Source organism: Mobula hypostoma, chromosome 7 (genome assembly GCF_963921235.1).
Source record: "Mobula hypostoma chromosome 7, sMobHyp1.1, whole genome shotgun sequence".
Lineage (NCBI taxonomy): Eukaryota > Metazoa > Chordata > Chondrichthyes > Myliobatiformes > Myliobatidae > Mobula > Mobula hypostoma.
Window position 1 is genome coordinate 144,032,789 of NC_086103.1, and position 19,056 is coordinate 144,051,844.

At 41.0% G+C, this 19,056-nt stretch overlaps 1 protein-coding gene across 8 annotated transcripts in view; it reads left to right on the forward strand.

Moving 5' to 3' along the window:
• The window catches only part of sgcg (sarcoglycan, gamma), a 620,033-nt gene that overhangs the window by 232,762 nt on the left and 368,215 nt on the right, over positions 1-19,056 (forward strand). The window contains exon 2 of one of the 8 annotated variants that reach the window (XM_063054203.1): positions 16,705-16,793. The exons of 6 other annotated variants lie outside the window; for them this stretch is intronic. The gene's annotated coding sequence lies outside the window, so the exon portion shown is untranslated. Of the gene's footprint in view, positions 1-16,704; positions 16,794-19,056 lie in introns of those variants that run through there. One more of the 8 variants, XM_063054204.1, reaches the window with a different exon arrangement.

Here is a 19,056-nt window from a genome sequence, read left to right on the forward strand (position 1 = left end):
CCATCAACCTCTGCTTTAAATACACCCAATGTCTTGGACTCCATAGCCATCTGTGGCAATGAATTTCACAGACTCACCACACTTCTCAGAGAAGGGGAGGGGAATTCCTCCCCTTTGTTTTAAGTAGATGTCTCTCTCTTGTGAGGCTGTGCCCTCTGGTCTTTGACTTTCCTTGTCAGCCATGTTGTGACATCCTCTCTTTAGAATATTTCTTCATCTTTGTACTGTATACTTTATCCTATCCCACCGACTGCAATTCTGCCCTATCATCTGCCTGTCTTTCCTCAGTCTCGCTACACACTGTATTTTCTTGTATCCCAGTTGCCCCATTCTCAGCCTTATCACTTCAGTTCCCATCCCCCTGCTAAGTTAGTTTAAACCCTCCCCAAAAACTCTAAACTGTCTGCAAGAATATTAGTCCCCCTTGAGTTCAGGTGTAACCCGTCCTTTTTGTACGGGTCATACCTTCCCCAGGAGAGATCCCAATGATCCAGAAATCTGAAGCTCTTCCCCCTGCACCAATTCCTCAGCCATGGATGCATCTGCCGAATCATCCTATTCTTACCCTCACCAGTGAATAGCACAGGCAGTAATCCAGAGATTACTACCCTGGAGGTCCTGCTTTTCAGCTTTCTACCTAACTCTCTATAATCTCTCTTCAGGACTTCCTCCCTTTTCCTACCTATATCATTGGTACCAATATGTACATCTTATGGCTCTTCACCCTCCCCCTTAGACAGAGTCTCTCAGGAGTTGCAACCAGATACATGTAGTTTTCAAGGAGATGGAGGTCTCCCAGAGTTCTCACATCTCACAAGAAAAACTTACCACTAACCCTGGGTCTCTACTCACCGGATTAGTTATGTACCAATTGTCAAAGAAAGAGGAAAAGAACTTACTAGAAACTTACTTAGACCCTCCAGCTTTTTTCAGCTAAGCCTGTTGAGCCAAAGCCTGACCACTCTAACACTGGCCCATTTATTTAATTAATGGCTGTTCCCACAATGGCAGCTACGTTTATACCTCACTTCTTTTTATTGGCCATTGTGGAGCGCCTCACAGATTGTTATGAGTGCAGCCCGCAAAAAATTCACAACGGTCCTGAACTCTTTTTAAACTTTGCATTGCCTCAGCCAAGCAAGTGACTGTTCATAATGATTGCAGCCAGCCACAAAGTCCTGGAAGGTCCTGAGCTCTCTGTAAACCTTGTGTCACCTCAGCCAAACAAGCGAGCACTCTCAGTGATTGCAGCCCACTTGTTTGTATTGAAGAGTTATGTGAAACCTGTTGGAAAGACTCACACCTCCAATGAAATTTCTCCATTCATATATTTTCTTAATAATGTGGGCATTGTTCCCCAGAGTACCAGGGCATTGCTTCTTCAGATAGTCAATTACAACAGAGTCTGTCGAGGAGGATTAACTTGCTTTTCTGAAGCAACAGTTAAAACAAAAAATGGCATTTAGTTATTTCTACAAATAATGCTGTAAGCTACGGATGCAGTTTTGGAATAAAGCAGAGTTTCAGCCAATGAAGAAAGTATGAACTGGAGTTTGAGAGGAGATTTTATGCAGAATGTTTATATATATATAAAAAAAAATGTGGTGCGAAGACCCTGTGATTTAGGGAGGTTATTCCGGAGACTCTGATCTGGAAAACAGGTATTAGTGATGGAAAGAAGGGCACTGTGGTGGGGATGTGGATAAAAAAGGGAAAATTGTATCCCAGGCTGTTTTTCATGTACTATTATTCGCAATGGCATTAGTGTGATCAGATTTACGTTCAAGTGCTTCCTGTCAGTAGCAAATTTAAGGAGTATGTTGCTGCGTCCCCATTAACCTGTCCTTGACTGTAACCTCACAGGTCATTCTTCACTGATTCCTTCTAAAACAAATTAACTTTATTAATATTTCCTTAAGTGAAGCAATTTCAAATACCATATTTCATTGAAAATCAGATTAATTACATTTTTGACTTCACTAAATCATTCCTGATATACTGAAAATAAGTCATTCAAGAACATAGGTTCATTGTGATAAATTACTTGAAAATCTAGTAGTTTGCAAATGGTTTCCCATTTATGTAAGTGGAAAAAAAATATATTTTATCAATCCATTTTACTAATAATTTTTGAGTCCTATTTTGCAAAGGTTAGATATTTTACGTATTTATGTATTTCTCTAGCTCTAATTAATTTGGCCCTTCGGATGTTCAGATTCTTTTCTGTAAATGTGTGATTTTGTCTGCTTTCTCTTAGTGTATCAATACTTCAGATTTACTTCCTTTGCTCCTGCTCATTTGAAAGTTTAACTGAATGACTAGAAACTTCCGTTCAGCTTGTCTTCTTATTTCTCTCGTCCCCTTGTTTGTTCTGTCTCCAGGTCTTGTGGAATCTTCAGATAAACTGAGCTAAGTATCCTCTTGTCTTCACCTGCTTGGCCATTCAGTCTAGAAGTGAGGTGTCTGAAGGCTGATAGGTTTCAGTAGAATTGAAAACAACATACACAAAATGCTGGAGGAACTCGGCAGTCAGGCAGCATCTTTGGAAAAGAGTACACAGTCAACATTTTGGGCCGAGACCCTTCATCAGGACTGCAAAGAAAGAGCAGAAGTCAGAGTAAGAAGGTGGGAGGAGGGGAGGAAGAAGTACAAGGTTGTATGTGATAGGTGAAACCGGGAGAGGGGAAGGGGTTGAAGTAAGGAGCTGGGAAGTTGATTGGAAAGAGATAAAGGGCTGGGGAAGGGGGAATCTGATAGGAGAGGATAGAAGACCAGGGAGGAAAGGGAAGGAGGAGGAGCACCAGAGGGAGGTGATGAGCCAATAAGGAGATAAGGTGTGAGAGAGGTAAATAGGAATGGGGAATGGTGAAGGAGAGTGTGGAGCAGCTATTATCAGAAGTTCCAGAAATTGATGTTCATGCTATCAGGTTGGAGGCTACTCAGACAGAATATAAGGTGTTGCTCTTTCAGCCTGAGTGTGGCCTCATCACAGCAGTAGAGGAGACTGTGGGCTGACATAATAAGAATCCAAAGTAGAATTGAAACTGGTGGCTACCTGGAGATCCCACATTTTCTGGCGGACGGAGCGTAGGTGCTCAGTGAAGTGGTACCCCAATCTACGTCAGGTCTCACCAATATACAGGAGGCCACACTTGGCGCACCAGATATAGTAGGTGACTCCAACAGACTCTCAGTTAAGTGTTGCCTCACCTGGAAGAACTGTGTGGGGCCCTGAATGGTAGGGAGGAAGGAAGTGTAGGGGTAGGTGTGGTACTTGTTCCGCTTGGAAGAAGGGAGATCAATGGGGAGGGATGAGCGGACAAGGGAGTCGTGTGAGAAGTGATCTCTGTAAAAAGCAGAAAGTGGGGCTAGGGAAAGATGTGCTTGGCGGTGGGATCCCGTTGCAGATGGCAGAAGTTTCGGAGAATTATGTGCTGGACATGGAGGCTGGTGGGGTGGTAGGTGAGGACAAGTGGAACCCTATCCCTGGTGTGGCGGTGGGAGGATGGGATGAGGGCAGATGTGCACAAAATGGAAGAGATGCAGGTGAAGGGGGCATTGATGGTGGAGGACAGAAGCCCCTTTGTAGGAGAACATCTCAGTAGTTCTGGAATGAAAAGCCTCATCCTGAGAACAGATGTGGTGGAGACGCAGGAACTGAAAGAAGGGGGCAGCAATTTTACAAGTGACGGGGTGGTAGGAGGTAAAGTCCAGGTAGCTGTGAGAACCTGGATTTATAAAAGATATCAGCAGATAGACTATCTCTAGAAATGAATTGAGACTTGATGAAGCAGAAGGGAAAAGGTAGGGGAAGGTGCTGTCTGTAAATTCAGTGCTTATGAGAATATATTCAGACAATTAATTTTTATTCAGACAATTTAAGCCTTTGTGTACTGTTAGCACATGATTCTTGCAATTTAAAAAATATAGCTCTGGGATTACTATTAAATGGTGTTGTATAAACGTGAGCTATTCGGCAGCAGTACGTAAAAGACAATGATGCTCATTCAGGTGGTCTAAGATGTGAGAATTTTTAATTCTGAGTCTTCCATGTATCTGCACAGAAGTACCTAGCAATGCACAATTCCTTCGAATGGCATGGTCACGTGTCCATGATATTACTTTGCCTAGGTATGGGTCACAAATGGCAGCTGCAGCTCAGGCAGATGGAGCCGCTTATGAGTATGAGCCTCTTATAGTCCCTTGAGGACTATGAAAGCACAATCTAAAAGAGACCAGGGTAAGTAAGTCCCAACTCTTGGAGTCAGATTTCTCTCTGGAAGAAGATGGCACTGGCAAACAAGGTAACCACCAGACAGTTCACAAATCTACTTTGACTTCTGTTACTTCATCTTTTCCTTTCAAATGTGGTTCTGCTACTGTTGCAGCCTGTGATCTACATTTTGGTGGTGTGTTTTTTGGGCTGATTAAGCAATCTGGTGCTTTGCTGTCTCCGAGGGTTTTTGGTGAGGTTTTGAGCAAAATGTGTGGCCTGGAGGCCAAGAAGCCTGGAAATGGGGCACAAGCCCGTGATCGACTCCATTTCTCGCCGATTAAAGCATCGAGGAAGATTGAACTCAACATCGAGAGTGGAAGGCAGGCGGGTGTTTAGCACCATCTACCTGAGTGTGGCCTGTCTCTCTCCCTGCTCCTTATCTGCTGCTCTCGGAGGAAGATGCCAGCATATAAACGATTTCTGTCTCCTTATCGCTCAATGCTGCTAGAGGAAGGTGCCAGTGTCTAGGACCTTGGACAAGGTTTAATCGATGCGGTTTGTGGATTGGACCCTGTAGTTCATGTTATGATATGTTTCTGGTTGTTCCTTTTCTTGTTGCTGTTTTGTGCGATTTTGATCAGGGAGGACTGGCTCTGCAGCCTGAAGATTATGAACAACGCAGCGCTGAGTTGGGTCGAACTGACCGGACAGAAGGTGCCTGGAATCTTTTGATGACTTTGGTGGTTGGATGTTTTATATTCTGTTTTTCACTTTTTTTTTCCCATTAAAGTGATTTGTTCTTTTTTTTTTGAACATGAGGTGTTTAATGTTTTTCTTTGAATGGATTCCATGGTGTTTGTTTCATGATTGTAGGAAGATAAATCTCAGGGTTGTATACTATGTAGATACTTTGATATTAAATATACTTTGACTCATTCGGTTGCAGCCCAAACCCTTCCCGACAGTCAGTCACGATCCCTGCCAACCCTCAATATTATCATTTCTCCCCCCCCCAACAGAATGATGCCTCAAATTACATCTCACCCCCACCCCCCATCGCTTCCACATTCCATGACCCAGACCCTTGCATCCTTAGCGCACCTAGCACAATGGGTGGAGGAAAATTCTTTGTGCACTTTAAGCTGATAAAGGCTACCTAATTTTGTGTAGCATGTTTTGTGAGGAAGCAGTTCTTGATGGCCTGCAGCGCTCCATGCATTTAACATTCCTTTTCAGGTACCAAAGTCATTGGATTAAAAAAAAAATTCCATTTGGAACAACTGAAGATCTTGCTGAAAAAATATTCCATTTAGTACAACTGAAGATCTTACATTTTCAAGTATTTGACAAGATGTTCAATAATATTTAAAGAACGAGAATTGATTAACAAACTATGCTCTGTGTATTGTACTGATTCATGTTGAGACTTAATTGTTTCTAATAACATTAGTAATGAGATTCACTTATGCCTATGTTCAAAATGACACGAGAAATAAGGCAGAGTTGAATAAGTATGCTACATGAGGTGGAACCTCTATCACAGAGTGAATGGGGGGTAATAGGGTAGTATATCAGAACCTCTAACAGTGCCTCATTCTGTTGATACTCTCTGAGCCTAAGACCATTTTGGACTTATAGCTTCAGTAGTACAGAATGTGTCAGGCATCACCTTGCGTTCCTTCACCACGTATGCCTGTGCAGAGCATCCAAAGAAAAATGGGTTAAGAATCAGAGTTTGGTGGTGTGTGAATTTTGATGCAAAGGGGTGCTGGAATGAGAATTAGTTGGTGGTGGTTAAGAGGGCCAGTGTGTTGTAGAGACACTGAGTTGCAGGCCGTTACTGGTCATTGAAGAGGGAGGATTGGTCACTGAGTCAAGGAACAATAACACGGGACAACAAAAAATATGCTTCCTGAATACCTTTGTGTGTATCTTAGGGACTTTGGGCTGCTGATCATGAAAATCACCATGGAATTTACCTATTACACATTTTTTTTTTAAATCGTCTATATTTGATATTTCAATTCATAATTCAAGTCAGTATAATCGATGCCAAGATTAAGGAAGGCATTTTTTTTGGTCTACAAATCAAACAGGTCATCAATGTTAGGCAATTCGATGACCTAGTGAGACTGGAGAAAATCACATGGAAGGCATTCGAGGATGTTGTTGAATATCTTCTTGGCAACTACAGAACACAAAAACAATGTGCAGCTGGTTGACAACATGCTTCAAGAATAGAAAACCACGAAGTGCACATGTCACTAAAGATTCATTTTCTGCATTCCCATTTAAACTCTTCCCTGCAAATCTTGGTGCTGTCATTGACAAGTATGATGAAAGGTTTCACCAGGACATTGAGGTCATGGAGAAATGATATTGGCAACTGGAATCCATTAATGCTGGCTGATTATTGTTGGTACTTAAGGGAGAAGCCTCGGACAAGGAGTACAAATGAAAATCATCAACATGTTTAGCTTTGTTAAACTATTGCAAAGTATCAGCACTATTATGCAATTAAACACATTATATTCAATAAAAGTTAATTTCTTCTTTCTCCAAATTCCTACGTAATACAAGTAGTCTGAAATTATATTTGTATTTAGCTTCAAGTGGTCTATCATAAACAATAAAAAAATTCTGAGGAAGCAACATCTTCAAAAAAATTTCTTGTCCACTGTAGCAGAAATAGATAGAGGATGACATGTTGGGTGCAACCCAGGCAAATGAAAACTTAAACTTCATGAAGGATCAATTAGAGAACAGCATTCTAGGTAAATTGTAAAAGCTAAAAGGTAGAGCTTTTCATAGCAAGCATGGGATTATATCTTAAAAGCAGACATGACCAAATCTTATCTAAACAATTCCAGAGGGAAGGGGAAGATGTTGAGATGAAATTATAACATGTGAAAATCCAAGTCTTTGGAGAACTAAACTGAAGATCCACCCAAGCAGAAACACAATGTGTGGGTAAAAATGGAAGTGAGCTAATTTTTTACATTTGGCAAGCATCCTCGTCCAAAATGTGACACTCATCCAAAATGATCCATCATGTGCCAAGATGAAACAAAAACATAAGCCTAGGCAATTTTTGAGCTAAAGAAATTGACCTTTACAGGAGCTTTTAGAAGTACTTTGCACCATTCTTTTTGTCAACACGAGATAGCTACAAATCTGTCAAACACAGATTTGACTTTCAATGCACTGCAGTGCTTTTGGTTCAGTGATATGAGTTTAAAGTAGCACAGGCTACACTCAAACTGAATGTTGATTCTGATATACTGTAGATTGTTCTGGAGTATATGCTGATCAGACCAATTTCACTGACAAAAAGCAATTATTTTAGGAACTAATTTGGAGAATCTTTTTACTCCTTTATAATTTGTGAAATGTTTAAACATTTTGTGTCTTTTAATGAAAAGGCTGTTGGATGAATATTAGTGAATGACTAATTCTTACCCACAGCTGATAACAAATAGTACCAATCTATACCACATATTTCCTAGAAATCTAGTAGTGAATATGTCAATGTTCACCACTTTGTATATATTTGTAAAAGGAAAGACCTTGGGCTAAATCTTCCCGGTAAGTTCAATGTTTACCACGTACACCAATGGTACTGTGCAAATTGACCAGCAAGTTCAACGCATGAGAGAATATGCTATCATTTGTGAGTTGTAAAAACCCATTAGTTAATTTAAATTCACACAAATGCTTCTTGGCCTCAGCTATCCCATTGTTCATTAAACGTATTGCAGAATGTCAGAGCTCCTAATTAACAACAGAGATATCCACTTAATGTCTCAATCGTTAATCCAATGCCAATCAATCTCTCCGGCTCAGAAAGGGGATACGAAACCCCCGGGCCTCACTTTCTCTCTTGCAATGTAATCTTTCTTTTCCTCTACTTCTCTTTTATTCTCTTCATTTGACTAAAGTTTCTGTCAGTCCTTTATTTTGTTCTTAATCTTGAAATCTCATCAGTTAAAGAGACATATCGTTAAAGCCGTCGTTCTTGAAGGTGCCACAATAGCTCTTCGCTCTTACTGTACCAATAACAGCCCACACTTCCAATGATTTATGATGCCAGTCATATCTAAGTTAAAGGATGCAGGAAAGTCTAACTAATCATAGATTCTAGCTAATTGCTGATTAATACAGAATTAGAGTCTTTGAACGATCATTTAAATCGTCTCACTCTCATGCTGCTCTGCCTTGGCAACACTTTTCCGTTTAAGCACTTATCCAGTTGAAAGTTTTTATTGAATCTCCTTTTAGAAAATACATTTCAGAGGCTAACAAATATGTTAAATGGAAACATTTTTCTTATGATTTCTTTGCCAATTAAATCTGCTCCATTTTGTTGATCATTCCATTAAAGGCTGGAAACACTTTCTCCTTATTTACCCTTTGAAGCTCTTTATTTTTTGAATGCCAGTATCAAATCTCCCTGCGGTGTTCTTTACTCTGAGGACAACAATCTGATTTTCTTCACTTTTACTAGAAAGTGCTTAAGGCTTCATGATCTTTGGAACCCTGACTTAGCCACAATTGGTCACAATTCTTCACATGGCACCCAACATTTATATTGTGAAAGACTTAATATTATTGCTTTTTTGTTATTTCCAGTTTCTCTTTTCATAAAATCAAGAATTCCAAATTTTCTTAAAGCGTGTTCTCAACTTGCCCATTCATCTCCAAAGATATATGCACATATAGTGCATCCTCATTAATCACTATTCCCGTTATCCACTTTAAATCTATACAGTTTGGTTTATCATCCTTCTACACATCGTCTTGCAAAAAGAGTTCATTCATACCTAATGTTCAAACAGAGGGTATAAGCAACAAAACATTTTTGCTCATAGGCAAAATAGTAACAATACTGGGATTCTAAAAAAGAAGAAATATCATAGGTATTCTGCTGCTCAGGCAGCACATGTGTAGAAACAGCTAATACTTCAAGTCTATGACTTTTTGCCCACCTTCACTTGGCTTAGTGGTGGTGACAGGCTTTCTTTATCTACTGCAATCCTGGAGATGAATACACTTTTATAATCATTTTGCTGTGTCCAGGACTTAAACCCATAACAAACCAGGAACAATCATGTTTCCACATCAGAATAGTGAGTGACATACATTCTCTACATTAGATTAGATTGACTTGTGTCTCCATTTTTAAGTAGTGTCTGTATTCTACTGTGGTCTTTTATCTACTACACTTCTATGTTTTCTGAACCTTTCAGACTCTGACGTTATGCCCTATATGCCCAAGTCCAGTTATTAATATTTGTCAAGAAGAGCGATGATCCCTGCTCTGACTTTCTGGAGGATTTAATGCACAATTATCTCTAGTCTGAAAAGCAGTTTGTGGAGAAGATGTTTCCTGTATTGTGGGAGTCTAGGACCAGAGAGCACAGTCTCAGAATAGTGGGACGTCCATTTAGAACAGAGATGAGGAGGAATTTCTTGCAGAGTGTGGTGAATCTGTGAAAATCATAGCTACAGATGGCTGCGGAGGCCAGGTCATTGGGTGTACTTAAGGTAGAGATTGAAAAGTTCTTGATTAGTCAGGGTGTTAAAGGTTATGGGGAAAAGGCGGGACAATGGGGTTGAGAGGGAAATGGATCAGCCATGATGAAATGGCGGAGTGGACTCAATGGACCGAATGGCCTAATCTTGCTCCTATTGTCTTATTGTTGCTCCAGCCTTGGCCCACTGGGAGTCGTATGTCCAGCATGGTACCTTTGTCTTGACACCATCAGCTTCTGTTTTCCTAATATCTAAAAATGTGCGTTTTGAAATTCCATCGGTCCAGCATCAACCACACAACCTCACTCCAGAAAAGTTGACCCATTATGGTTTGATTCTCTGTATTTTATTCATTGCACTGTAAATCCTACAATATTGTTATATGTATTTCATCTTTAAAGAAGAAAAGTGCTCAGAATTCATTGAAGATAACTGGAATGATTTTGACAAACATCATCATTATGACTGATTTTTCTGACTGAACAGAGTTTCACAGAACTGAAGTAATTTCATTATAAATTTCCCTCTAGCTACGGGTACGCACAGGTAAACATTTCTTAATATCGCCTGCCAGGTGGTGGTAACCTTGATATTAATCACACATTTTGGGAGCTGGAAACTCCTCCAAGATAAACTTGTTTGACCATAATTGATGCCATGATGTTGAATTAATAATACATAAAGTAGCAGCATAAATAATACTTGCATTTGCTGAGCATGTAGCGTCTCATTCTGACAAGCTGTACTGATGCAATGGCCATAAAGTATAGTGGTCTAAACAACTTTGCTTTGTACAGGCTGCTGTATAACTGCAATGTATGTGAAAGTACTTACTGGTTTAAAAAAAAATCTGACTATCCAATTGATCATTCAATTGGCCTTTTGGTATAGTAATTTCAAAAAGAAAAGGCCAGTGAATGCATTCAGCAGTTAGGCCAGAAGGCATCGAAGAACCAGCAATGTAACCCAGTATAGCTTAGCCACAGAGACTGAAGCAGTTATCAGTCTGTAGACTGGCACAGCAGTGTAACAGTTGGCGTAACGCAATTGCAACACCAGCTGTGAGATCATGCAGCTCCCGGAGGAATTTATATATTCTCCCCGTGACCGCGTGGGTTTCCTCCAGGTTCTCTGGTTTCAACGTTGTTCACATTCCAACGTTGTACGATCAGGGTTATAGAGTTGTAGGCTTTCTATGTTGACGCCGGAAATGTGACAACACTTGTGGGCTGCCTAGCGTAATCCTCGCTGATTTGATTTGACACAAGTGATGTATTTCTCTATGATTTGATGTACAATAAAGCTTATCATATATCTTTATAATATAAACCAAAATTCCCTGAATAGCAGTAATCATGCTATGACACCACTTTGGAGTATAATTTTAATACAAGGTATCATTTCACAAATGCCCTGTACAGTTGGAGCAAGATTTCCATACTTTTATACTCTTATCTCTTACATTAAAAGGTGTTTTTAAAATACTTGCTCTAACATACTGTATCTCATATGCAGGGAGAGAGAGATCTTTGTGTAGCTTTGCATCCCATGGTCTCGCTCCATTTCTACAATATTCACCTTCTCCATTTTCCCTACCAGTGTGAATAACCTCACACTTCTCCATAATGTAGTTCATTTGCCAGACTTCTACCCACTCAATTTCCTTATCAGAATTTTAATGAAACACTTCATAATTTGCTTTCCCACCTATATTTACGTTAGCAGCAAATAGGACTTAAATACACTGATCCTCCTGCTTCCCGTCTCCATTCTTAGTAAACAAGAAAGTATGTTCGCGCTTTTTCTAATCCACTAAAGCACCAGGCCGTGACCATGACAGAGTCTAACCACCTGCCTTGAAGTTGTCAAGTCCTCCACTTTCAACATCCTGAGAGTCGCTTGAACCAGCCCCAAAAATATTGTGATACAAAAACAGGTTAGAGGCCAAGACTTCAATAGTGACCGACTCACTTCTCAATATCCTTAGAACTTCCCACCATTTACAGGTCAAAGTATGATGAATGCAGCACCAACCACATTTCAGATGAATAGCACCATCCTAGAACATATCAACCCACTTAAAAACAGCCCATCAACCATCAGAAGCATTTTTAATGTGTACTGACTGCATTTGTTTTCCATCTATTAAGGTGCCTACTGGGAATAATAAGGGTAAAAATAACTAGGGGGAAAGTAGGGCCAGTAGGGGAAATCAGTGGCTGGAGACAAAACTACATAGGAGGTCATGAATGAAAAATTTTCATTGGCATTCACGAAGGGAAGACACTGTAGCTGGAGATCTCAGTGAAGTAGTTGGTGAAAGTCTAGTTTCCATAAATAAGCATGGCTTAAAAGTGGTTAAATCCTTAAGTAAGGATAGGATTTATTTCATGCTTCTGCAGAAGACTGGGGAAGAGTGGTGTCATAACATCATCCTTGCACTCAACATGAGTAAGACCAAGGAAGTGATTGTGGACTTTGGGAAAGGAACATCAAAGTGATCAAAAAGCTCCATAACATGGGCCTTTGTGCTTCCCTCTGCAACTGGATCCTTGACTTCCTCACCAGAAGACCATGGTCTGTGCGGGTTGGAAATAGCATCTTCACCTCGCTGGCAATCAACATTATTGCAGCTGAAGGGTGTGTGCTTAGCCCACTGCTCTACTCTATACCATGACTGTGTGGCTAGGCACAGCTCAAATGCCATCTATAAGTTGCTGATGATACAATTATCGATGACAGAATTTCAGATGGTGATGAGAAGATGTGCAGGAGCAAGATATATTAGATAGCTGAGTGGTGTTGCAGCAACAACCTGGCTCTCAACGTCGGTAAGACCAAAGAACTGGTTGTGGGCTTCAGGAAGGGTAAGACCAGGGAACACAAACCAATCCTCATATAGGGATCAGAAGTGGAAAGAGTGAGCAATTTCAAGTTCGCAGGTGTCGACATCTCTGAGGAACTAAACTGGACCCAACATCTTGGTGCAGTTACAAAGAAGGCGTGACAGTGGCTATATTTCATTAGAAGTTTGAGGAGATTTGGTCTGTCACCAAAGACACAAAAACATTTCTATCGATATACCATGGAGAGCACTTTAACTGGCTGCATCACCATCTAGTATGGGGGTGGGGGGAGGGTACTGCACAGGATCGAAAGAAGCTGCAGAACGTTGTGGACTCAATCCGTTCCATCAAGGGCATTAGCCTCCCCAGCATTGAGGACATGTTCAAAAGGCAATGCTTCAAGAAGGTGACATCTGTCATTAAGGACCCCAGACCCCATCAGCCAGGACATGTTCACTTTTCATTGCTACCGTCATGGAGGAGGTACAGGAACCTGAAGACCAACACTCAATGTCCCCTAGTTCTTGTCTCACCTACCAGTGGAAACAACTTTACTGCACTTATCTATTCCTTTCATAATTTTATATGTTTTCTTTGTTTTGTGACTGTCTGTGGGAAGTTGAATCACAAGGTTGTATTCTCCATACATACTTTGAACTTTAATATCAGTGAGAAAGATAATGAAAAAAATTCCAAGTGAGAGAGTTAATGATCATTTGAACAGGCAGCTACTAATCATAGACAGCCAACATGACGTGGCCAAGGGCAAATCCTGTCTCTTTGATTGAATTCTTTAAAGGGGTAACAAATGAGATCAGAGGAGTAGATGTGATTTACATACTGTAGACTTTAGTAAGATCTGTAACAAGATCTTATTCCTATTTCCTATCTGTCACAAATAGGAAATGAATTCAAAAGGTTAGAGTCCGTGGGATCCAGGACAAGTTGGCAAAAGAAGATATAGAGGGTGAGGTAGATAGTTGGTTTGTGATTTGATGCCTGTGACTGTTGCTGTTCTCCAAAGATCATCACCTTGTTGTGGTGGCAAGACTTGTGACTTCCTGAGATCCCAAAAGCAATGCCTTCTGGAGCTTGGCACCTGGTAGGATGACTCGGGGTGGTGAGGTTAAGGGGGAGGATCCAGACAAAGAGCGATCCAACCAAGACCTCATTGGTGGAGCTGGCGGAAGATGATGACGCATCACAACAGTGGTGAGGGCAGAGGGTGAAAGGTTTCCAGTCTATTGAGGACAATGTGATTGCTGCCTGTGTGTCAGCCTCCCCACGTTACACAAAGTCACACATGCATAGGCATTCTCCTTTAAGGGAATAAATCCTCACCATGTATACTGTGTACATTTCTCTGACATTAAATGTACCTGTTGAAACCTGCCTTCATTATTCAGGGCACCGAAAGCTGATGTAGGGCAGTTATACTCCAACTTTATGAATCTTGGTTAGAACTCAGCTGGAGTACCATTGACAACTGTTGTCACCAAGCAGAGGAAATTCAGACCTTGGATGGAGTATTGTGTCTAACTGTGGTCCCAAAGGTATGGGAAGTATGAGGTAGTGCTAGAGAAGGCGCAGAGGAGATTCATCAGTAAGCTGCCTGGTATGTACCAATTCAGTTATGAAAAGAGACTGTAGAAATTAGATTCCATTTTTCTTCCTGTAATGGAGATAGTTAGGGGAAAGACATGATTATAGTTTACAAAATTATGAGAGATCTAGATAGGGCAGACTACAGGAATTTTTTTCCATATCAAAGGTAGATAAAATTAGGGGACATTCATTTCAGGTAAGGGGAAGAGATCTGGGGATACGAGGGGGATCTTTTTCAGCCAGAGGGTGTTAAGTATCTGACATGCACTATATGAGAGAGTGATTAAAGTTGAGGCACTGACAGCAATTACGGAGTGTATAGACAAGCACTTGAGTTGCTTAGTCACAGAAGACAATGGATCAGGTACCACTGGTTGCATTGAGTTAGGCCGAATGGCCTATTTCCAAGCTATATGATTGTATAGATGGTTACTGGTCCATGGTCCATTAAGGTCACTGGGAGTTGTTTCCTTCACTGATGTGGTTGTACAGTTCTGTTTCACTTCGTTGTTTCTCAACAATAACAGAACAAACAAGACAACAACCCACACAGATAGGCCTCCAATCCTAAGACAACCCACCTCCAGGCCTTCAGTCCTTGGCCCCAGACTCTCAGATTCACAGACATCAAGCTTCCAGCCTCCAGTCCTTGTCCAAGACTCACAGACTCGTTTTCATGCCTCTACCTTCCGACTGACCAAATTTGGTCTTTGACTTTGGGCTTTCTACCTCTGGGCTCACCGAGCTCTGGACATGGACCTTAAGTTTTGCCGTCCACATTTCACCCACCTCTGGGCATCGACTCCAGGACTCGCCAGTCATGGGCTTAACCTTTGGGTCTTGATCTCAGTACTCACTGATCATGGATTGGACCTTCAGGCCTTCTGGACTCCCATAGACCCCCATCCGCAGTAAGCTAGAGGAATCACAGGTCCTCGTGACTCTTGCCATACAGACTTCTGACTTGATCACTGGTCTCCATAATGCCTGCCAACTCGACCTCCAGAGGTCTCTGAGCTTCAACTGCAGAGTACTTTGAGTCTTGACTTATGAACTCACATGGACCTCATCCAGTCCTTAAGTGTTAACCTGACCCCTAACATCCCATGCTGTCTGCAAATCCATACTTATAACCTAAAACGATTCTTACAACTCAATCTAAATCATGCCATCAATGGACGTCTGAGCCACACCGGTGGACGTCACAGCTTGGTACCACCTTGACTAGAACTTACAAAACGGATTCTCTTTAAGAGGATATGATTTGGATTCTCACCACTAGTCGCAGGCCTCCAGTCCATAAAACAACCTTCCTGCATCACTCCCTGCTTCCTACCTTCAAGTCAATCGTCTGTATCCACTTAGCCAGCTCTCTCTAGAATACCATTGTCAAAGGCCTTGCTGAAAATAGACAAGGTCCAACACCCTGCATTCATCAATCCCCTTGATTACCGTCTCAAAAAACTCTAACGGGCTTGTCTACCTGCTCATCGCAGGGATGGAATTTATGTAGCACAGTGTGAACTGTAGAGTCATATCTTTACCTTCAGTTGTTGGCCCATGTCCCAAACCTTAATTTTATTTTGCATTATATGCCAACCCTTCACAACTCTTCACCTGCTGACATATTTTCAAAAATGTATTCTCTGCTTCAATAATTTTTCAAGTCATTTTAACATCCAAGTCAAATCAAGGTATAGATATGGTACAAAGTGCTAATCAAAATCCACCTGGAATAAAATAACTGCATTCTTGAGTTTTCAAAAAGATTGTGCCTGAAAGCACTGAGAAAATTGCAGCAAAGATGATTCGGGTTATCAAGGCTGTGAATTTATTAGGATACCTTAAGAAAAAATTGACTTGTTATGCTTTAAAATGGAAAATTCACTCTCTAATACTGGAAGTATCCCTGCACGTCCCAGTGAAATGCCTGTATCAGGCTAGTGACACTTTGTAAGCATGGTGTTTTAACACACTAGCTATTTTGGGCAGTTTGCAATGCTCGAAAGTGATCATTTTGCTTTTTCAGGCATCCCCACTGATTTCAACCACACCTGCCTCCATGGTCTGTGGATACAGAAATGAAAGATCTGCTCTCTTCAGCTTAGATTGTACAGTCCCTCGGCTGATTAATTGCTTTCTCATTGCAGACTATGTTGTCTCCAGCATCCTCATGTAAGCCAAGCAGAAACCAATTTACAGTGACTCAAACTCCCATAAAGAATGGCTAGAGTGAACTCTCTTTCAGTTCAACATTAAATATAGAATCTGCCAGAACCACTTGTGTCTAACAGCTACACTCAAACCTATTTAGAGACTGCAACAGTTTGACACAACCCATTTTTAAGAGCTGTAAGAGCAGACGAAACCTAGGTGATTTCTCACTTGTTGGAGAGATGTCATCCATGCATCCTATGTAGTATTGTCAGCATAAGTTAAAAGATTTTTTATTCAAGTAACATGTACTCCCTTTGAAATGTAGTATTTCCACATGTCTTGCCACAGGAGCAAAAAGTCAAGAAAAACAAAATTAAATTAACTCCGTGGATGGCACTGGGACATCTTCAACAGTAGCTGTGCAGTGTCAGAGACAGGTATGATCACAAAATAAATTATTAAAATCTTCATTTATCCTGCCTATGTGTATCATGAGCAAATTGTGCTTGTGCCTTCAAACTGCATGGGGACTATACCAAATTAATTAACTTGAAGTTATCAAAATTATGAACAAAAATGATAAATCTGAACCACATGTTAGGGTTGGTTGATTTTAGGCCCTAATGTGGACTTCATTTTAATAAGAAACAGACCCAGGTATTTTTAAGGTAACAGACACAAAATGCTGGAGGAACTCCACAGGTCAGGAAGCATCTATGGAAAGGAATAAACAGCCGACGTTTCGGGCCGAGACCCTTCTTCAGGACACATGCTGATGAAGTGTCTCAGCTCAAAATGTTGACTGTTTATTCCTTTCCATAGATGCTGCTTGACCTGCTGAGTTCCTCCTGCATTTTGTGTCTGTTACTCTGGATTTCCAGCATCTGCAGAATCCCTTGTGTCCAGGTAATTCTGACCTGGATCTGGGCCGTACCCTCCAAATGTCCGGACCTGCCTATAGGTTTTTTTGCAATACCTAACTTTCCATTTTTCTATTTTCTATTTATGATTTATAATTTAAATTTTTAATATTTAGTATCGATTTGTAATCCAGGGAGCAGGAAGCGCAGAATCACATATCGCTGTGATGATTGTACGTTCTAGTATCAATTGTTTGGCGACTATAAAGTATTAACAGGCTCTGCTGTAATGTTAGGTGCTGGGTTCAGATCTGCAAAGTGGGGTAGGCTGTTGGGAGGTGGAACAAAGAATAAATTACTGGGTGAACACAACTACTTCCTCTGATCCCTCTAAATCTCTTACCCTTTACCCTCAACCTATGCCTTCTCATTACAGCCAACTCTGTTAAATGTAAGAGTTCCCTATTATCTACCCTATCTACCCTCAGATAGTGTTGTATACCTCTGTCAACTCTTACACCTCAAAGTAAACAAGGCCATCCTATTCGATCTTTCATTGAAGAAAAAAATCCATCCTAGAATTTCTGAATCCTTGGATTTGACTGTGAAAAGAGTTAATTAGCAAGTATAGCTAGGCTAGGAGGGTGAAAATAATCTCCCTTTCTACACATCCATTTGTGGCATTCTTTTTCTAGTGCAAAAACAAGCATTTTATCATTATATCAGGTATTTTGTGAATAAACTCAGTGATACTTTGTACCTGAAGATTACAAATACAGCACCTAGAGCAGGACCCCAGTTTGATGTCAGTGGGGAAAGTAAGCTGCTGCCCCTTTTATGTAGGTGTAAGGGGGTTTCGTCTTTATGTTACTGCGGAGGCTAATTGAAATGGCTTCTTTGTTATGTTATAATCGGGAATGCTTTGTTATGTTAAACGCTGAGAAAACTTTGCGCTAGCAGCTTGTTGTGGGTTAGGGGGTGATAAGGGGATGTTATGAACTAATTGGGATAGTTGTTATGACTTTGGTGTATCTGGAAGATTTGTATGCGCGGGGTTTTGAGGCAGAAGGCGGGAGAGAGAGACAGAGAATAGACCAGGTGCTGTGAGCCCGCTAACGGCGTCGGACCCCGAGCAGGGCGTTCGGCGAGGAGGGGAGATGGAGACAGACTCATATGGAACGTCTGGTCAACCACCGTTTTTGGTCCCAGCTGCCGGTCGAGGCAGTCTGAGGGGTCGCAGGGTGAAGAAGAAGGGTCCCGAGCTCCAACTGTTTTGTGCACGAAGAGATTGAACTTCGATAAGTGTGGCGCCTTTTATTTTCTTTTTATATTTTATTCTCTATTAATTATATAGTTCCCGTAATACCTATAAACTGTAAATCATTTAATCGTATCTGGTGTATTGTCTGTTATTTGGGTGGGGTGGGGTACATCACACAGCATCCACCCAAACTAATTACCCAGTTTGGCGGGGCCGAGGGCTGTTTCCCTAGACGACAGTGAGCTGAGCAACCCTGAGGGTGGCTGGGGGGCTACATAGATATGCTCTAGTCATCAATGAGGTGGCAGTGGCTTTCCTATCCTCCATTGCCTGCTTCGATGTACAGCTGCTGCCTGCATAAATGCTCAAGTGAGGGAGGGTGGACAGAAGTTGACAATCCCCTTCTTGGTTATCTTGACAAAAATATGCAAGTTTTATACTGAAAATAATGTTATTTATATTCTTGTTGACACTTTCTGTCATCCTTGATATTTTAAAACATTTAGAACATTTGTTGCTTAATGTCAAAACATCTGAAGTTTCTGCAAAGTTCACAGTAAATTTAGTATCAAAATACAT